Source organism: Falco cherrug, chromosome 16 (assembly GCF_023634085.1).
Source record: "Falco cherrug isolate bFalChe1 chromosome 16, bFalChe1.pri, whole genome shotgun sequence".
Classification (NCBI taxonomy): domain Eukaryota; kingdom Metazoa; phylum Chordata; class Aves; order Falconiformes; family Falconidae; genus Falco; species Falco cherrug.
In genome coordinates this window covers 5,178,952-5,196,984 of record NC_073712.1, presented here as the reverse complement: position 1 = coordinate 5,196,984, position 18,033 = coordinate 5,178,952, and the positions used below count along the sequence as shown (strand labels likewise).

The following is an 18,033-nucleotide window of genomic DNA, read 5'->3' as shown; positions in this document are numbered from 1 at the left end:
CTTTGCAGCACTGCTCCCCAATTCCAATCCACACCAAGCCCCTTGGCTGGATTTCTCCTCTCCTGACTCATCTAACGTTGCAGGTGGTCACATGCCACAAAAGGTAGTCACTCAGCTCCGCACTTGACCTCAGGACCTGCGCATCCTCACCGGGAACCTGCGAGCAACTCGCTGACCAACCCACTCAGCAAGTGCCCGGGGCTGCACCGGCTCTTAGCCCAGACACCAGCACTCGCAGCAGCTCTGCGCCGGGCTGAAAGCCAAAAATCACAGCGCAAGAGGGCTCTGTGACTTCCTGGCAGCACCCAGAGAACGTGCCTGGGAGCTGAGTCGTGGGGCTCTGCTGCTGCCCCGAACGCTGCTACCCTGACCTGCTGGCACGGCAAGAGCAAACCCACCACGGCTCCCGCGCAGAGCCGGAGCGATGGCGCCGATTCCTCTTGGCAAGCACCTCCAACTTGATTTCCAAAACTCCTGCAAGAGACGAGTTCCCTCTTCTCCAAAATCCAGAAGCTAGAATTCCCCCTGTTCTGCACAGTTCTTACTCTGAGCCGCTCCCAGAACAAGAAAACGAAATGAGAACCAAATGCACGGCTCCTGTCGCCCCTGAACTTCACAGGTGGCCTAAAGCCAGACCTGTGGCTTAGGGCTGTCGCAGCTCCTTTATCTCTCTGCTCGTTGCACTGACCTCACCCCCAGTTTTTGCAGAGAAGGAAGCGAGTCGATGCAGTTACCACCAGGGTTAGCGAGAGAGCACGGCAGCTCCCAGCCCGCCTGGCATGCCAGTACATGTTCTCGGGGCTTCTACAGGGCTCAGCTGGTGGGGGTTGTGATTTGCACCAGGTCTAAATTACTAAAGACACACCGACACCCAGAAATGTAACTTGTATCCTGGGCAAAAATAATAATAATAAAAAAAGCACTGGTTATGGATAAATAACCACCTGTGTCAGGATGAGAAGGGCAACACACGGTCCGAGCATATAACCTCACGCTGAAGATTATGCAGAATTAAAACTTAAATTGAGGGTGCTGTGAAGTAAGTGTGAAGTACAGTTTGCAGTCGAGGTGGGGACGGGGGTCTGGAAATGCAAAGCTTATCAGCCCGGCTTAGAAAGCCACCGGGTGTTTGCAGAGCTGCAGTCAGGGAGCCCCGGCCGCAGTGACACGCAGATGGAGATGCTGTTTTTTCCTCTGTGCCCCCGAGGACAGGATTTCCCTTTTCCTCCCCAACCTTAAACATCCCCATCCAAGGAAAAGCTGGAAACACGATGAGGATCAGCAGTTGGGATGGAGAGTAAAGCCGGGAGGAGAGCTGGCTCCCACTTGCCCAGATCAGAGACCCAGGCTCCAGAGCTGCTCCTCTCCTTGCTCTTCGCTGCTCTGGGAAGTGGTGGAGAGAGCTCAGGGAGTCCTTGGAGCGGATGCACGTGCCCCCGTCCCCTCCTCCACAGAGGAAACCCTCCCGTCCTTCCTCCGCTGCCATCCCCAGCGCCTCCTGGGGTGCTCAGCAAGGCTCCAGCTGCAGCCCACCTCGCAGAGAAGGGCCTCAGCACCCTTCAAGGGGAAGCCAGCCCGGACCCAGAGCAGCTCTCTGGCGTTCGTGCTAACCAAAGCACTACGAATTTCCACTGTATTCCATGCTGCTGCGACCCGAGGCTGCCCTGGATGCTGGGGAGGGTAAGGATGCATTCGGCCAAAGAGTCCAGCTGCCCCTGGAGCCTTTACAGCTGGGTCTGTAGGTGCATCTGGCTGCGTTTGACATCACCCCACTGCCTCTGTCCCAGACCTCCGCTGCGATTAGCAGGGAATTTCTGATGCAGACCTGACTGCCCAGCATGAAGGGTGGCCTGCGAGCGCAGGAGGCTGGAGAGAAGCAGCTGACTCGTGATTTTTCACGCTTGCCGTCTGGCAAACCCTGAGGAAGGCTGCGACTGTGGCCGCCCATGTAAGAGGCACTTTCATTTTCAGTTTCCTTCTCAATATAGTTTCATGCAGCGCTTTCTTCTCCTGCAACATGGGCCACCGCAGCCCCTTTTGCACACATGCGCAGCTGGGACTGGCAGCTATGCTGGCTCCTGACCCGCTCCCCGGGGAGCACCCCAAACTCCCACTCCTGCAAACTAAGTGAACACCCAAGACAGCTCACTGCCCGTCCTGCTGGGGGTCCAGGTGCCTGGGACCATCCTATCCCATACCAAGGGTGCTGCTGCCCACATTCCTCCCGCTTCCCAGCCCAGTGCCCCTTTGCTTTGCCCCGTTCTCCGTTAGGAGAATCCACGCTGGAAGATAAGAAGATAAGGGGAAGGGTGTGAGGGTGGATGGGAAGGGTGTGAGGATGCGCATCACGCCCATACACTTCAGAACAGCCCAAGGCTGCAGAAAACGAGGGCTCTCCAGGATCCGAGACAGGGCTCCAGCCAGGGTTTGGGGGAAGCTGCAGGCTGCTGGGGGGGTGGGTGGTTAACACTCAGCAGCTGCTGAAGGATTCAGCTTCACCCTTTTTGCTCTTGTAGGAGGCCACAAAGGGTTAAAAGCTGCAGACAGCACCTAGGATGTGGATTTAGCAACACCTCCGAGGTGGCACAGGATTCTTATCTTTATTAATGAGCACATGCCATGCAGAGAATCAGCCTTCCTGGAACCCCTCAGGCTTCCCTAATAAAAAAAGACCTTTGCCTCAACTGTTTCTCATTTCACCCTCATCTCCTGTTCTTCAAGAACAGCTCTCTGACACATTGCCCGTGTGCTCTCATGACACACTCACTACTTCTCCCAACTTTTCTCAGAAGGAAAGTGCCTGGGTGCGGGAAAGCTGGTGGGATGGACCCAGAGAGGGAGGCAGATCTGCAGGAGCAGCCATAATCCCCAGGAATAAGCCCAGCTCTGGGGCTCTGAAGTCACCTCCCGACATGTTATGAAGATCCTGTTCCAGGAAATGTGTGGAGCATCCTCTGGGACGAGCATTTTGTAGGTCTGGCCCCGAGCCCGGGCATGGGAGCGATTCCATCCTGCAGCGTGCAGGTCAGCTAACCCTCTCCTGGGGGGAGATCCCGCAGGACCCCCATGCCCTGCTGCCAGCCCTGCACGGGCAGTGCAGAATCAGGCCCGCACCTCCCAGCCTGGCTTCGAAGAGCAAACAGGTGAGTTCGCCCAGTTTACCCAGTATGGCACCAGTGTCCTGCTGGCCCACGAGCCCCAGCAGATGCAGACGTCGTGGCCGGGGTGTCCCCCCCCTGCTGCGTGCCCCCATCCCGGTGGTCCCCGCTGCTGGGTGCAAAGCCACATGTGCCGTGCCATGCCAGTCGCCAGAGGTCACAGCCCGGAGCGGGACGAGCCAGATGTCACCCTCAGCGTGGCCACAGCTCTTCCCACCCACGGCTCGGACAGCCCCGGCCTCCCTCTGCCCCCGACCCCGGGCGCTGGCACCGGGATGCTGGGTGCGACTGTCACCGCCGCGGCCTCGCAAGGGGGAAAACCCGGCAGCTGGAGAAAATATGATTAAAAGAGGCGACAATTCCTCCGGGGGGCACCGACCCGCTTGTTGAGGGGCGGCGGGACCCCCACCCCGGCCCTGCTACCGCCCGCACCGCCGTGCTGCTCTGCCAGGTACCACCGCGTACTTTACCCTCGCTCCCGGGGCGGTGCAGGATGAGGCCCTGCGGCTCTGCCCCCTCCCCCCGCTCCAGCTTTGCTGCCCCCCCCCCCTCCCCCCCCCCCCCCCCAGCCCCAGCCCCCCGGGGCTCCCGGTGCATCCCCCGATTCCCGGCACCGCCCGGCCGGGCCCGGTTAATAAAGATACCCCATCCCGGGGGAGGCTGGGGGTGGGGGGTCCCCCGGTACTCACCGCGTCCCGGCGGGGACCAGGCGGACCGGGGGGTCCCGGGGAGCTAACGCATCCCGGCGGGGGGCTGCTCCATCCCCGCCGCCTCCCTTCCTGCCTCCTCCCCGGAGCGCGGCGCGGGGGAAGGAAGCGAGCAGAGCCGGGGAGGAGGGAAAAGAAGAAGAGGAAAAAAAAAAAAAAAAAAAAAAAAAAAAAAGAAACCCAACCCCAGACCATAGATGCAGGCGCGCAGCCGGGCAGGGCTCAGCTCCCTCTAGAGGCGCCTTGCCCGGCCCCAGCGTGGGAAAGCGGCGGCGGGGCCGGGGGCAGCGGGGGGCTGGGGGGCCCGGGGTGGAGCTGGGGCATCGCCTGGCTGCGGGGCGCGGGGCAGCGCGGGGGGGCTGCTACCTAGTGCTGTGGGGATGGCGCATCCCGCCCCAGTGCATCCCATCTCACCCCAGCGCATCCCACCCCACGGCATCCCGCAGCATCCCACTGTGTCCCATCCCACTCCATCCAATCGCGTCCCATTCCACCGCATCCCACCCCATCCCACTGCATCGCATCCCACCCCATCCCATCCTCTCCCCTCCCACCCCACCGCATCCCATCCCACCGCACCCCGCCCCACCACATCCCACAGCATCCCACTGTGTTCCATCCCACCCCATCCAATCGCACCGCATCCCATCCCATCCCACGCAGCGCATCCCATCCCCTCCCACCCCACCCCACAGCATCCCCTCCCACCCCATCCCACCGCATCCCACCCCAGCGCATCCCACCACACCCCACCCCAGCACCCTCCTTGCATGATTCCCCAGAGTCTTTGGCTTCTCCCCGGGTTCCAGTGATGTTTTGCCCCTCTTTTAGGGCTGCGGCTCCTCAGCACCACCAGGTTGCCCTCGGTCAGGCATCGCTAAAGCACTCCTGGTTTCCAGTAGGAAACTTCTGCGTTGATTCACCAGATCCACCAGCAAAAGCTGCTGGTGGCAGAGGGGGTTCACACCGAGTGGCTTAGGAAATTAGAAATCCACTGAGGTTGGGACGGATCACAGTGGCTGGGGGAAAGGGTGCATGTGGATAACCCTAGGGAACAAGACGGCTTTTTCCCTGGAGGTGGCTCTTTGCCTCAGGAAGCTGCCCCAGATGCTTTTCCTCTCCTTGCTCCTGGGGGACCTGCCAGGGGCTTCGTGTTGGTGCTGAAACAGGCCACGTAAGCAAAGGTTTGGGGCTCGTATAAATGCCTGACTGCTAATTATCAAACGACCTGGCTGTCCAATGGTAGGAGCATTTTCCATGCCCTGGGACGGCATGCCCTGTGGGATGCTCCCTGTCCCAGAGCTGAAAAAAACCAGAGATTTTTGAATTCTTGATTTACTTGGCTGAGCTTTCCCTGCAGAAAATGAGCCCCTGGCCCCAGAGATGCCCTGGCCCCAGAGATGCCCTAGCCCCTCGGAGCTCGGCAGACCTTTCCGAGGGCGGTAGCTACATTGACACCAGTGAGAAGCAGGTTGTGGAGGGTGAAGCGAGGGATGCCTGCAGTAACTGTGGGGGCCAGGGGCCAAGAGAGCTGTGTCTGGGCCACAGATGGCTTTCAGGACTAATCATGGAGCAGAGGAGGGTGAGGAATCACCTAACAGGGAGCACCCCATCAGCCTGGTAGCAAGGGGTCTGCCTTCCTCCCAGCATGCAGAGAAACTCCTGGTTCTGGGGGGGCTCAAGGTCCCACCACCAACCTTACTTCTGCACTGATCCTTGGGGTGGGTTTTGGTGGTGAATGTAGCAGCGGTGGCTGGCTGGGGCCCTCTGGGTTATCCCAGCATCCCTGCTGGTCTGTGCTGGTGGTGGCTGGTCTTGTACACAGCCGGTGTGATGTGCAGCCAGGTCTGAAGCTGAATTCTAGTGCAGTGGGATGTGCTGCCTGGTGCAGGATGAATCCTGTGCTTCTCTCTGCCACATCACATCAATCTGGGCTGTTCCTGAGTCCCACCACCGCTTCAGATTTAGCATCCCTTAGTATTACCTCACTAGGCAACAGCGTTGGTAAGAACTTTTGCAAAAACAAATCTAATCTAAAAATTCTTCTTCCTTTTTGCAAACCACTTCTACCTCAGATACATTGCATAACACCTCTGTGGCACAACTGTATGCTTGGGAAAGGGGTACGGGGCGAGCATCAGGTGTATGATATTCATAGCTGCTTCTAATCACGTTGAGCAGCAAAAGGTATGGAAAATAAGCTGTGCAGGAGGGTTGAACAACTCCTCTGTGTCCATGGAAAGTGCAGCAAGGAGCTTGTGGGGACCGAGTTGTGGGTGGGCAGCAGGGACTCGTACCGCGACGTGTCTGCAAAGTGGCTACTGGAGAGTGTCAAAGAGCAGGACGATGTCTGGGATAAAGGGAAATGAGTCTGAAAGCACCAGCTGTGCTGTGGGAATGGCCACTATGGACATCAAGAAATGATGGTGGCAAGCAAGAATTTAGGAGATCATTTGGTGAGTGGTCTAAACCCTGCGTGTGGCTCTGCTGGTGCAGGGACAGCCTGCTTTGTTGTTGCAGTGGCTTTAAGATGTTGAGGCAATAGGGAAGAAATTCCCAGCTGGCTCTGCCGCGCTGGCTTTGCGATCGCTGCTGCTGATGTGAGATGTTCCCTGCTTCCACCAGCAGCTCCTTTGGCTGGTGTAAACAAAGAGATATATTTGCTGGTGCAAATAGGAGATGCACGGCAGCTGCAGAGAAGGAGCCCCTGGCTTCGGGATTCATGTGGGATTTTAGGCTGTGGTTTCACCACTTGGTTGGCGTAGTCTAAATCTGTGCTGGTGCTGGGAAAGGGGGCTGCGCTCAGCCGTGCATCCCCAGCCCTCTTGTGCCAGGAAGAGCAAGGGGCTGATGTGGAAACACACTTTTTGCAGCGAGGAGGGCTGCGGTCTGTGCTTTGCAGGAGCTGTGCCCTGCACCGGCTGCCCAAGCCCAGCGATGACAGAGGAAAGGAAGCAGGAGGGTGCAGCTGGAGGATGGGAGAATCTCGGTTTCAACCAGTCATGATGACATGGCAGTTTTAGATGAGTTTTTCTGAGGGGGAAAAAAGACCAAACCCACCCTTCTTGCGGCTAGCTGAGCCAAGGATGAGCAAGCACCGGCAGAAACTCGTAGTGCAGAAGCAAAGCTGAACCCCAAGCAGCGTGCCTCCGCGAGGGACACGCTACAGCAGCCAGGGCAGCTTTGTGCCAGCGTCACTGCGGCTCCAGCATGGCTCTGTTGAGCACAGGAATATTGTAGGGAAAATCATCCCCTGCCTGAGGCTGTGGTCCCAGGAAAATACCTGGTGCCAGGGTGGCCGAGGGAGAAACAGGTCCTTGAGTTTGCTGCTCTTTCAGTTCCTGCTCTTATTGCCATAAACATATCGCATTGCAATGGTGAGCGCAGACACTTTAAAAAGCCGTTTGCTCCGTCGCTGCCTGCAGAAGTAGTTAATTTTTCATCTTTCTCTCTTTGGCCATGGTACTGCACTGCTGCAGGAGTTCCTGTGTGTTTCCATGAGCCTTCTCCCTTCCTCCCACCCTCCCTCGCTGGTGTGACATCTCAGGGCTAGGCCAGGCTGTAGCAGAGGTGCGAATGCTGCAAGAACCAGTTGCTGGGGGTAGAAGGGGGACTTCACCTTTTGGGACCCCCCTTCTCCCCCAGCTCTGGGCTGTGCTTGGTCTCTATCCGCCTCCCAGCCCTGGGTTGTGTATCCTTTGCCCCCCCCCCCCCCCGAGTGGCATCTCGCCCCGTCCCCAGCCTTGTTTCAGACCCCTGTCACTGTCTCGGTGTGGCAGCTCTGGGTTCGGGGCCATTTGGGACCATTTAATCCAAACCCAGGTCTGAGCTGCTGAGCCACCAGCACTGGGCACCGAAGGATGCTCCAGCGGCCGCCCAGGCTCCCGGCCATCCTACCCTGCTCCAGCTCCTCCGAGGTCTCTTTGAGATCCCATGGAGCATGCAGGGCACATGGGAGCCCAGGGCGCAGGGGCAAGCGCTGGGTGCTGTTGGGGGCTGCAGCAGCTGAGGGGAACTGGCAGGCCAGCAGCACTCAAGCTGGGAGCACTGGGAGCACTGGGAGGGTGCTGAGGAGAGAGCACAGAGGAGCTGGAGAAGCTCAGCCTCGCCGCCTGCCTGGGGAGCAGCAGGAGCAGGAGCTGCCTGATGTTGAGCACCAGCAGCAGGGAGCTGGTGGCCGGGGATGCAGGGGATGCTCCTGCTGGCAGCCCAGCCTGGCAGCGTGCAGGCAGTGGGGTGGCCAGCAAGGAGGGGACAGCCACGCCAGAAGCTTTTGGTGACAAAGCTCTGGAGACGTAAGCGGTGGGTGGGTGGGTGACATGGGGCCAAAAGCCCCACTTGCTTCAGTGTCCCTGTTGAGGGAGCAAGTCCTCTAGACACGGATGCCCTGGAGGGACAGGGAGCAGCTCCCCTGGCTGTGTCAGCCTTGTCACATCCTGAGCAGCCGGTGTTTAGCAGAAGGCTGCTCATTTGGACTTTATAAACAGCTACTCGTTTGGATTTTATAAAACCCAATTTTCCCACAACTTCCTTAAAAGACCGAAATGAGCCCAGTGTTTCCAGTAAGGCTGCAACTGGCTCCCAGAACCAGTACGGCTTCGGGACATGCTGCATGCACAGCAGGCAGGCTCCGCTGCCACCGCTGCCTGTGCTGCCCTTACCTCCCCAAAGGTCCCCAGGCAGCTCCTGCAGGCTGTGGCACCCTTCAGACACCTGAGTTACAGCCCTTTGCAGCCTTTGGCTTCTCCAGGCTGCTGACAAAGGATGCAACCAGATCCAGCTGTGCTAGTGCTGCTGCTAGAGGGTCAGAAATTGCAACGCTGGTCCTGCTGGCCTTCGGTTGAACGCATCTAACTGTGCTTTGCCTCCAGGGACAGGGTCCCTCAAGGTTTGTGTGCTGATGGTGATGATGTTATCTGTGGTGCAAGCCCCGAGCCAATTATTTCTTTGGACTTTGATGTTGAAGGGGAGAAAGAGCAGCTCCTGCAAGGTGAGAGGATGGCTCAGAGGAAAGGAAATCCCCCTACTCATCCTCAAGAAATTGTGGGCTGCCTGGTTGTTGGCGGGAGAAGTCCTGAGGAATGACTGGTAGCCCTTCTCCCGGTGTGTATGTTGCTTTTTGGAGAGGAGCTTTGGGTGACAGGAGCTTTGGATATGAGCTTTTTGGATATGTGCTGCATGCTGTTTGCTGGCTAAATGTTGGCATCCAAGCCACTCGTTGGAGAAGATCGAGCAGGGGGACTGGGGGGGCGGTCAGAGCACTGCAGGGAGCACCCAAGGGCCAGGGCAGAGAGCACTGGAATTTCCCAGGGGATTCGAGGGGCTGCGGCACTTCAGCCAGTTGCTCGCTGAATTCAAAGCCCAGTGTGCCTGGTGGTAAATCCTTCTGCTTTGCTCTACTAGAGGATCTGGACCTGGCATGGTGTCCTCTTTCAGACACTCTACTGCATGTTCAATTGCTGTGCCAAGGAGCATGTGCAGGGAGGTGACAGCTTTGGGGTGTCACTGTTTTCTTTGGGCTTGTTTTAAACAGGAGGAGAGGATGCAGGATCCCCGAAAACAGAGCTGTTCCAGAGGACCAGGCTCTTCCACATGAACAGACATCAACGGACTTCACCTAAGGTTGGTGAAAGGACATGGGACATGGGGCTAAGGCGGTGATCACTCCTGAGAAGGATCTACGTGCACACAGATCTTAATGCCCTCAGGCTGCAGAAAAAGGATAGGGATAGAGCAACATGGGGGATGCTAAAAAATGACCCCTGGCACTGCCAAGGCACGGCCGTGTCAGAGGCTGTGGGCTTTCAGGGGTGTCTCTGAAGTTCTTCTGTACCTCCCTGGTCCTGTCCAGCTGAGCAGGGAATGGTCTCAGGATGCTGCTGCTGGTCACTGACGGGCAGTGCATGGTATTGGGATGTTTGCTGAAGTGGGATGGATGGGACTGAAATAGGGATAAGTGGCAAGAGCCAAGCCTTTGGGGTTCCCTTCCTGGTCTTAAAGACCCCCACTGTGACCATGGGTGTTTAACTGGGTATCTTGTTACCCACCAGCCATGAAACAAGCTGGATCTGCAAATTTATCTTGCCATCCCTGACAGACCTGTTGTCGTAAACCACATCGATCCACAATGGGACAAGAGATGCCCCTGCAGCCTAGGTCTTCATCAGAGATGAGCTCAGGGGTGCTGGTCATTTCCCCACGTATCCACAGGACAGCTTGAGCAAGCCAGGAGGCCACGGGTGGAGCAGGATGGGTGCCACCAATCCAGACAATACAAACAGGGCAGATTTGCAGCAGAAAACCAAATGCACAGCGGAGCCGAGACTCCAACTGCTCGGTCAGGGCTGAAAAAGGCGCAGGACTTGGTAAGAGCTGCAGGAAGTAGCTGGGGTGGCAGATGGATTAGTGGTTTAATAAAGCTGCTCAGCCGGAGCGTGGGTGTGGGGAGGGGATGGTGCAGCACAGAGGTGCAAGGCAAATTAGCCCCCCTCACTGCGGGATGGTGCAGCACGTTAAATCAGCTCTTTGAGAAACGGTCAGCGTTTTGTTCCAGGCAGCAAAGAGGGACGCCAGGGCAGCGTTTTACCAGTAGGCTTGGGGAGCTGCCTGAAGCTGTTAAAAAGTTGGGGTTTTTTGATAGATTTCCTTTGTATATGGCACAATTGTGCTACAGATCCTGCCGCTGCCTGGTGAAATGGGGGAGACGGGAGCTAAGGAACAGTTAGGGTGGGGGAAGCTGAGGAGCAGATGTCTGCAGGGTTTTGTTGCTGGCTCCCTATGTGACCCCAGGCCAGCTTTCCCCCCTGCTTGCCTCAGTTTCCCTCCTGCGCCAGGAGACATCTGCTCGAGTGCATGAGGCGCTCTGAGCTCTCCGGAAGATAAATTGGCATGGCCAGGGTGGTGAGGGGAGGAGAGGTAGAGTTTTTTTCAAGATCAGCTGCCGGAATTAGCATTACATCAGAATCAAGCCGTTTTACACAGATATTTTGTCAATGCTGACATCAACTTTTATTTTTTTCTCTCTCATTTTTTTTTTTTTTTCCCTGCTGCAGCCTCATGCCCTGGGAAGCTCGGTGGAGCTGGAAGGCAAGGAGGAGCTGATTCTGAATGCAGCAGCTGATACACCTGCAACTCCACTTGTCACCCTCCTGCCTGCAACCCCCCCCCCCCCCCCCGGCTGCGGTCCTGGCCGGGAGGTGAGCCCCCCGCACCCTCCTGCCAAGGCTGGGAGCAGAGCCCCTGCGCTGGGTCCCCCCAGACCCTCAGCTGAGCTGCGAGAACCTGCTTGGGGAAGAGAAATCTCCTCGCAGCACCAGATGGCACTCTCCGACTTCCAACCGAGCTGAACCAAGCCGGTCTAACCCAGCTGGGTGACACAGACACCCGTGGGTGGCTGCGGGGCCACCCTGGCTCCTTGCCCCGTGCCCGGGTCCAGGCTGCGGGGAGCAGGGGACACTGGGGACAGGAGGATGGGGGGCATCAAGGGACCATCTCTGCACAGGCCAAGGAGGTTTTGGAGGTTTTCCATCAACCTACAGGTTCTGGTCACCCCACGCAGCACGGGTGGCAGGCTCACCTCTTGCAAACCCTTGGCAAAGCCAGGATTCCAGGTTTGTGCGGTCCAGCCATGAGCCCCGGACGCGGTGCCGGCAGCGTGTGCATGCCACCCACGGCTCAGTTGGGCTCGCCGCAGCCTCGCTGAACTGTCTGGAGGATGTGACTAAGGGAAAGTTATTCTCTGCTGCCCTTCGTGCTGTGGTGCAGGGCTGCCTGCTGCTCCCAGGCAGGAGGGAGAGCTGGTCCAGCTCGCCCGGCACCGCAGCACCCAGCTCAGCACGGGGTGATGGCTCTCCAGGGATGCTGCGGTACGGAGAACGCTGCGGAAAGGAACAGCAAACCTGTTGTTTGTCAGGTTTTAGCCACAATTCCTTCCCAGTTCCCTCTGGGATTGCTGGGAGGATGCAGACGGTGGCAGTGCCAAGTGCCTGGGGGCCAAGGTTGGAGCTGCGATGCCCCAGCCCCCCGCAGAGCCCAGCCACCGTGCCCAGATCATGGGTGTCTCCACACCAAGTTTATCATGACTGTGCTGTCTTTGGGCTCTGGATGGAAGGAGAATGTGGGCTTCAGGCAAAGTGCTTCTCACACACCCCAGATTTATCAAATTGATTAAAAAAAACCCCAACAGATCCAGGCCTTATTCCTATAATAGCTATTGGAGCGTGTTGGATGTTAATCAAACTGTCTGTTCGCTGTGTCCAGAGAAACCAGCATAAGCCAGCTTGTGTTTTTCAGGCATTGGAAGAGCTGTCAAGCTATAATCTGTTTAGGACCAAGCAACTTATAAATATACTTTCTGATAATCTGTTGTATAAATATGGGAAGAGAGGGGGTGTTCTGTGACTGTGTGTATCGATCAGATGGCTGATAAATCTGGGGTGGGGTGTGTGTGTGTGCTGAGTGTAGGGGCTCCCAGCAAGAAGGGAGGGACCCTTCCTCCTTTCCACCTTTGTCCCCGGCACAGAATCGTTCTGTCCAGACTGTTCCCTCCAGCTTTGCCCACTGGGTTTGAAATATTGCAAATAACAGAGCCCCCCTCTCTGGGATGCATCTCTGGGATGCAGACGGTGGTCGAGCGCTGATCCGTCACGTCCTGGTGTGAGCCCTGCAGCACCCGGCACCTGCGAGCACCCTGGGGAGACTCTCAGATCCTTGGTGTGCCAGCGCAGAGGGTGCTCAAGCATGGCAGCAGAGCTCTCTGCAGGCAAGAAGCTTGGGACAACCTGCTCCCAAGGTCCCACAGGTCTGTGCTGATGTGGCCAAGCGCCTGGGGTCGGCTCCCGGCTGAGAGGACACGTTGAGAGCGTTATCCAATTTGCCGAAGTACTCGAGGTGTCTGTCTCTGACATATTTCTTTCTCTGACCAAGGTTTTAGGAAGATGGCAGGAGAAACCATTGGCAGCTTTGGGAGAAGCTGGGCACAGCTGGGAGCATGTGGAGCAGGAGCTCCTGGAAAAGGCTGAGGTCAGTCTGGAAGAGGACGCCGTCGGTGTGCCGGCGTGGGATGTGTGCCACCACGTGCGCCGTGGCCACAGCTGTATTTCTGCCTCCTCCACCAAGCCATTGTGGGACCATGGGCAAGGCACTTGGGCCAATACGCTTTCAATTGCGGAGTGACAGGTCCGTAAATCCATTTTAGAAAAGCTGGTGGCTTCTGTAGGAAAAAACAAAACAAAACAAAACCAACCACCCCAGCACGTTTCAGCAGAGGCTGTTTATTAAACGAGCCTAGGTTTAAGTCTCCCCTTTGAGAAGGCTGGCTGTGCGCTTCCTGCCTCAGCTTCCCCTTTCACACAAGGGGTTGCGTACCACCTCCTCCCCTCCAAAGCACCTTATGGATCAGTGCCAAATTTCTAAATGCCTCTGAAATCAGGGCTGACAAGGGCTCTGGGCAGTACCAGGCAACTGGCTCCGGAAACCCTCCGTCTCCCCGTGGGGAATTTCCAAGCCTGGCTCTGAGAAGGCAGATCCACGCGCCGGTTATCGCTCCTCGCTGGTGTGAACCGAGGGCAGCCGAACACCAGCACGCCCCTCCTGAAGGCAGGGACAGCCCGGGAGAGAGGAAAAAGTGACTTCCTTCGCTTCATGCACAGGAAAAGCATGTCTGGGAGGTGGGGAGGGGGGTTCTGGGGGGGGCTGCTCGCCCTTGCTGTCTGCCGGGCACGTGTGCATGGGGGTCACTTCACAGCATCCCATCTTCTCCCTCGTGCAAAGACCAGATGTGTTGTCTTGTCTTCAGGAGCTGCAAAAGGGGGATGGGAAACTTCCAAACAGCGTTGGAAAATGGAGCGTGGAGGCGGTTTCTTTGTCTCACGCCGCGCGGGCCAGGAGTTACACTGGGTTGTTTGCTTGGTTAATTATTTTTTTTTTTCCCTCCATGCTCAGCTTTCTCCGCAGCCACCTCATCCTGCAGTGTGGGGGCAGGCGCAGACTTTGAGCATTTAGGAAAGCACTCAGAGTTTAATGGGGATGCTTCTCTGTTTGAACCCATCTGCCATGAGCTCCGGAGCGCGGGTCTGATCCCAGAGCCCGCACAGTAGCTCCTTTCAGCCTCTGAGGGGGTGTCTGCAAACAGATGCCGATTCATAAGCACAGTCTTCGCAGGCAGATAAAGGCAAGGGCACGCCTGGCATGGCTCCCGGAGCCGCAGTCACTGGGAATTGCTGGTGTCCAGCTTCTCTGAGGCAGTAAATGGAGCTGGAGGCCAGAGGGGTGCAAGCAGCTGGGCATCAGTGGGGTGTCACGTCAACCTTGCTTCACGCTAATGGTTGTGACGTGGCAGCGTGGGTCCAGCTCTCATAGCCAGGGATGCTGGAGGTGCCCAGGGCTCCGTGCTGCCCAGCGGCTGCAGGTAACGGGAGAGAAGAGCACGGGGCAGCACCGGCAGGCGGAGGGAGTGGGCCGCAGGGCTGGTGGGAGGCAGTGCCAGTGTGTTGGCTGCTTTGGTCCTGAGGTGCATCCTTCCCTCCCTAGATCCCACTCCTGGGAGAGGTGGGATGCAGCTCTGGATGGACCACCCCACATCGGCAGCCCTTCTGGAAGAGATCCATGCTGCTTCTTTGCTCCCCACCCTGGTACCGGCCAGGCTTAGGCTTGTCCCAAAGAGCTCCTCAGCTCCAGCTTTTTCCTCTTCGTTCCCCTATGTTTCTCTTTAATGAACATACCACATTTCCCTTTTTGCTTTCTCCTGTCCTGTTCCTGGGGAAGGTTCTGTGAGTCTCACCCCCCTGGCTGGCATGGCCTGGGTTTGGGTTGGATTTATTATATATATATATTTAGATCAAGCATTTAGTGTAAGTAAATTGTTCTCACTTCTCCCTCTGATTATTCACTTTCCCTTATTAATCAGTTCTGTGTTGCATTACTTTTTCTCCTTTCCCAACCCTTCCACCCTCTAGCTTTTTCATGTTCCCCACATTAGTTATTCCCTGTGGCTTTTAGCATTTTTATTTATTAATTTCAGGGTAAGAAGAGACAGGTTCTGCCTCTGTTCCCTACCCACTGCAAAAGGAGCAGTGAGATTGGTTTGGCTGGTGATGATCTCCATCCCCTGGGTCTACAGCCAACCTCTTGTAGAGGTATCAGGGAGGGGTCAGGGGGGTGGTCCTGTCCCTGGGGTTGGAGAAGTAGCCCCCTGCCCCTTCGTTTTCCCTTGGGTGCATGGGAGGTGTCCCGTCCCTGCATCCTCACCTCATCCCAATCCCCTGCCTCTGCCCTGAGCCACTTGAACCACTGACCTCGGCAGCGGTTCCCAGCCCCGAGCGGCTCATTCACGGCCAGGCAGGAGGAGCTGCTGGCAGCCGGGCTCCTGCTAATCTGGGAATTGTATGCCAGGAAGCACACACCCAGCCGAGCTGCCCCAGACAAAGCCAGCAGTGTACGCACCAGCTCTCCCCAGGCGTTGCTCTGCGTGGCTCAGGGCTATTTCTGAGCCGTCCCCAGCGCGTGAGGCCTCGGTGGTTCCTTCCCTGGACTTGCCCGAGGGTTGGGCACCTGCGATGGCTGCAGTGCCAGAGCTCGGTCCTCCTACGAGGGCTCCCAGCCTGGCACCTGGTGCTCCTGCCTTTCTCCGGGGCGAATCATAAAACAGGGCTGTAGCATCTAAACTGTGCTGGCTAACTGGAAACCATGGCTGTGAAAGGGATGAACTCCCTGATTATCTCTGGGGTGTTTACTCTGGAGCCTAACAACAGCAAATTAACCACAGCCATCATTACTTTCGAGCTAGAGTGGTTTAGCCCATCTGTCCTGGCAGTCCCTTCCCACCTGGGTACCAAAACTCTGTCCTTGACACATCCCTGGAAGCCTTGAGCTCCAAATAGACTTGACTTCTGTGTAAAACCGTCTGAGATTTCCCGAAGAGAAGTGCTATATAAAATGTAGGTATTATTAGCATTCTCCCACTGCCAGGTCATATGTCAAACACCAGCCCAAGGTGTTAGGAGGAAGGGTTTGCCTTGGCTGAGTCATTTCGTAGCAGCTCGTTTCAGGGTTATGCGCACCTCTTTGGGAAGCAGCTGGTGTCATCTGCTAAATTAGGTCTGGCAGAGGCAGCAAGTCATTTCCACAGCATCCGAGCATCCCTGGTCAGCACAGTCCTTGTCCCTGTGCTGTTCCCGCTGCGTAGGTGGGAAGCGGAGACGCCTACACCGAGCTGTCCTTGGCGATGTTCAGGGCAGGCTGATGGAAATTTGCTCGGTGGCTTATTCTGCTCTACCCTTTTGAGGGCACATCGCCTTGACAAGAAGCTGCACGTTCACGTGATGCTCCCACATCCTGCTCGATGTATTTTAAGGTTGTTTACAAACACTGATGTGGTGCTAGAGCAAGCGAGGCTGCTCACAAACTGCGTGAGCTAGAAAAGCCTCTACAAACCTCGTCGTCTTCCCATGCGCTGATAGAAGATGATGATCCAGCGCTGGAGTGCAGCTCTAACTGGAGATGGATGGGCTGGTGGGACTGCTCTGGCGCTGGGAGGCTCAATCCAATTCCCTGCATCGTCCTGCACTTCGCTGCAGCCTTGCATGGAGACCCATGGCCTTGCTCTGCTTATTCTGCGTCTTCAGTAGCGCCACGAAGCCCCGGTGATGGGCTCCTTTGTGCAAGATGCTGCACAAATGCGGAGTAAAATAGATGGCCGGTGCCTGAAATAATGTCCAGTCTGAGACTTCCAGGTCTCACAAAGCTGTTGTAAAGTTGCATTACAAATGTGAGACGCTCAGATATTACGATGATATGAGCCAACATAATAGAATATTTTAAATTAAATATTTATCTGGATCCTCAGCTTGTGAAAGGGGTAGAGCTCTGCTGGCTTCTGTGGACTCACACTAATTTATTTTTTATTATGACCCATTTGTATTATGATGGTGGCGGGGAGGTTCTAGGAGATCGCCTCCAGCTTAAGACCCCATTATTTCAGGTGTTCTAAAAGCACAGAACAGCTCGACGATCTGTGCCCCAAATTTGAAACCGCTAAGGATGTAGCCTGGTAATTTTGTAAAAACCAAACTTGTTCTCTAACGTACACACAGTGCTTCCTCTGCACAGGCATGGACCCTTCCCCGGCGATGCAGACGGGCTGCAGAAGCCCCCTCTCCCTGCCGATGGTACCGCACTGGCTGAGAAAGGGATTGCCATTGCATCAACAAAGAGCCCTTGCAGCCCCAGCCCAGACAGGAGAAATATTTGCCACACAAAGACTCTATTTTCAAGGAAATCCTCCGACTTCGGCGTCAAATGAGAGAAATGATTCAAACTCTGGAGGCAAGCGGCCGAGACAGCCGTGGGTAGGAAATTCTCATGGCATGGGCTGAGCGATTCGCCTGCCTTGTCCACAACGGGAGCAAGGGCTGCTTTTACGAGCAGATATAATTCCTGCTTTACATTCAGGAATTATTTGAATCCCTTTGCAGATGCAGGCTGCAGCTAAACCTGTTTTCTATTTGCACCCACCCATAGCCCTCCTAGAGGGATGCTTGGGGCTTGTGCAATGGGGTGAAGCAGCAGGGATCCAGGGGAACCCCAGCATGGGGCTGGCAGAGCCCTGGAGATGCTTCTGTCTGGGATGAGGAACAGCAACCGATGGCCCGAGCTCACCGGAGAAATCCTGTGCGGGGCTGGGGCCAGCCACTGCGGAGCAGCTACGTGCTGCTCACACCTTCCTCCCAGCAGCGTCAGGACGTTTTGCTCACCAGAGCCATGATTTTGATCAAAGGAAACATTAGTCATTGGAGACTTGAGCTTTTGGTGTTAAAATTAAATGTTAGCTGTTAAGCTGGCACCCATGATAAAGAAAACTCTGCTTCACCAGCACGAACACGCTTCGTGCCTGAGTTTAAAAGGCCAACGGGGCAACTGCATCCTCTGCGGGCTGGGGGTAGCTCCTGGGACCCACGTTGCTCCTGGGACAGCCTGGATGGGTTTTCAAGCCATCAGCTGCCTTTCCACAGCCCCGGCCGAGGTGCTGATGCCTTCAGAAATGACAGGCCAGCTGCCGCTCTGAATCAGGCAGGAAGGAGCCGCGTCTGCCGCAGCATATAAAAGAGCTGTTGGGTCTGTTGGTGATATATAAAATGCGATATAATGTTACCTATAATTTTTAAAGCTAG

General features: G+C 56.5%; 1 protein-coding gene and 1 long non-coding RNA gene across 2 annotated transcripts in view; one reads left to right on the top strand and one right to left on the bottom strand.

Annotated features, from left to right (window-relative positions):
* BAK1 (BCL2 antagonist/killer 1) overlaps window positions 1-4,003 on the bottom strand; it is an 18,993-nt gene extending 14,990 nt beyond the window's left edge. The window contains exon 1 of the mRNA XM_055728036.1: window positions 3,848-4,003. The gene's annotated coding sequence lies outside the window, so the exon portion shown is untranslated. The remainder of the gene's footprint in view (window positions 1-3,847) is intronic.
* The window catches only part of LOC114018060 (uncharacterized), a 25,649-nt gene extending 7,616 nt beyond the window's left edge, over window positions 1-18,033 (top strand). Inside the window, exons 4-9 of the long non-coding RNA XR_003563471.2 lie at window positions 84-1,680; window positions 1,788-1,948; window positions 2,517-3,143; window positions 9,399-9,487; window positions 9,963-10,230; window positions 10,918-18,033. This is a non-coding gene — a long non-coding RNA (uncharacterized LOC114018060). The remainder of the gene's footprint in view (window positions 1-83; window positions 1,681-1,787; window positions 1,949-2,516; window positions 3,144-9,398; window positions 9,488-9,962; window positions 10,231-10,917) is intronic.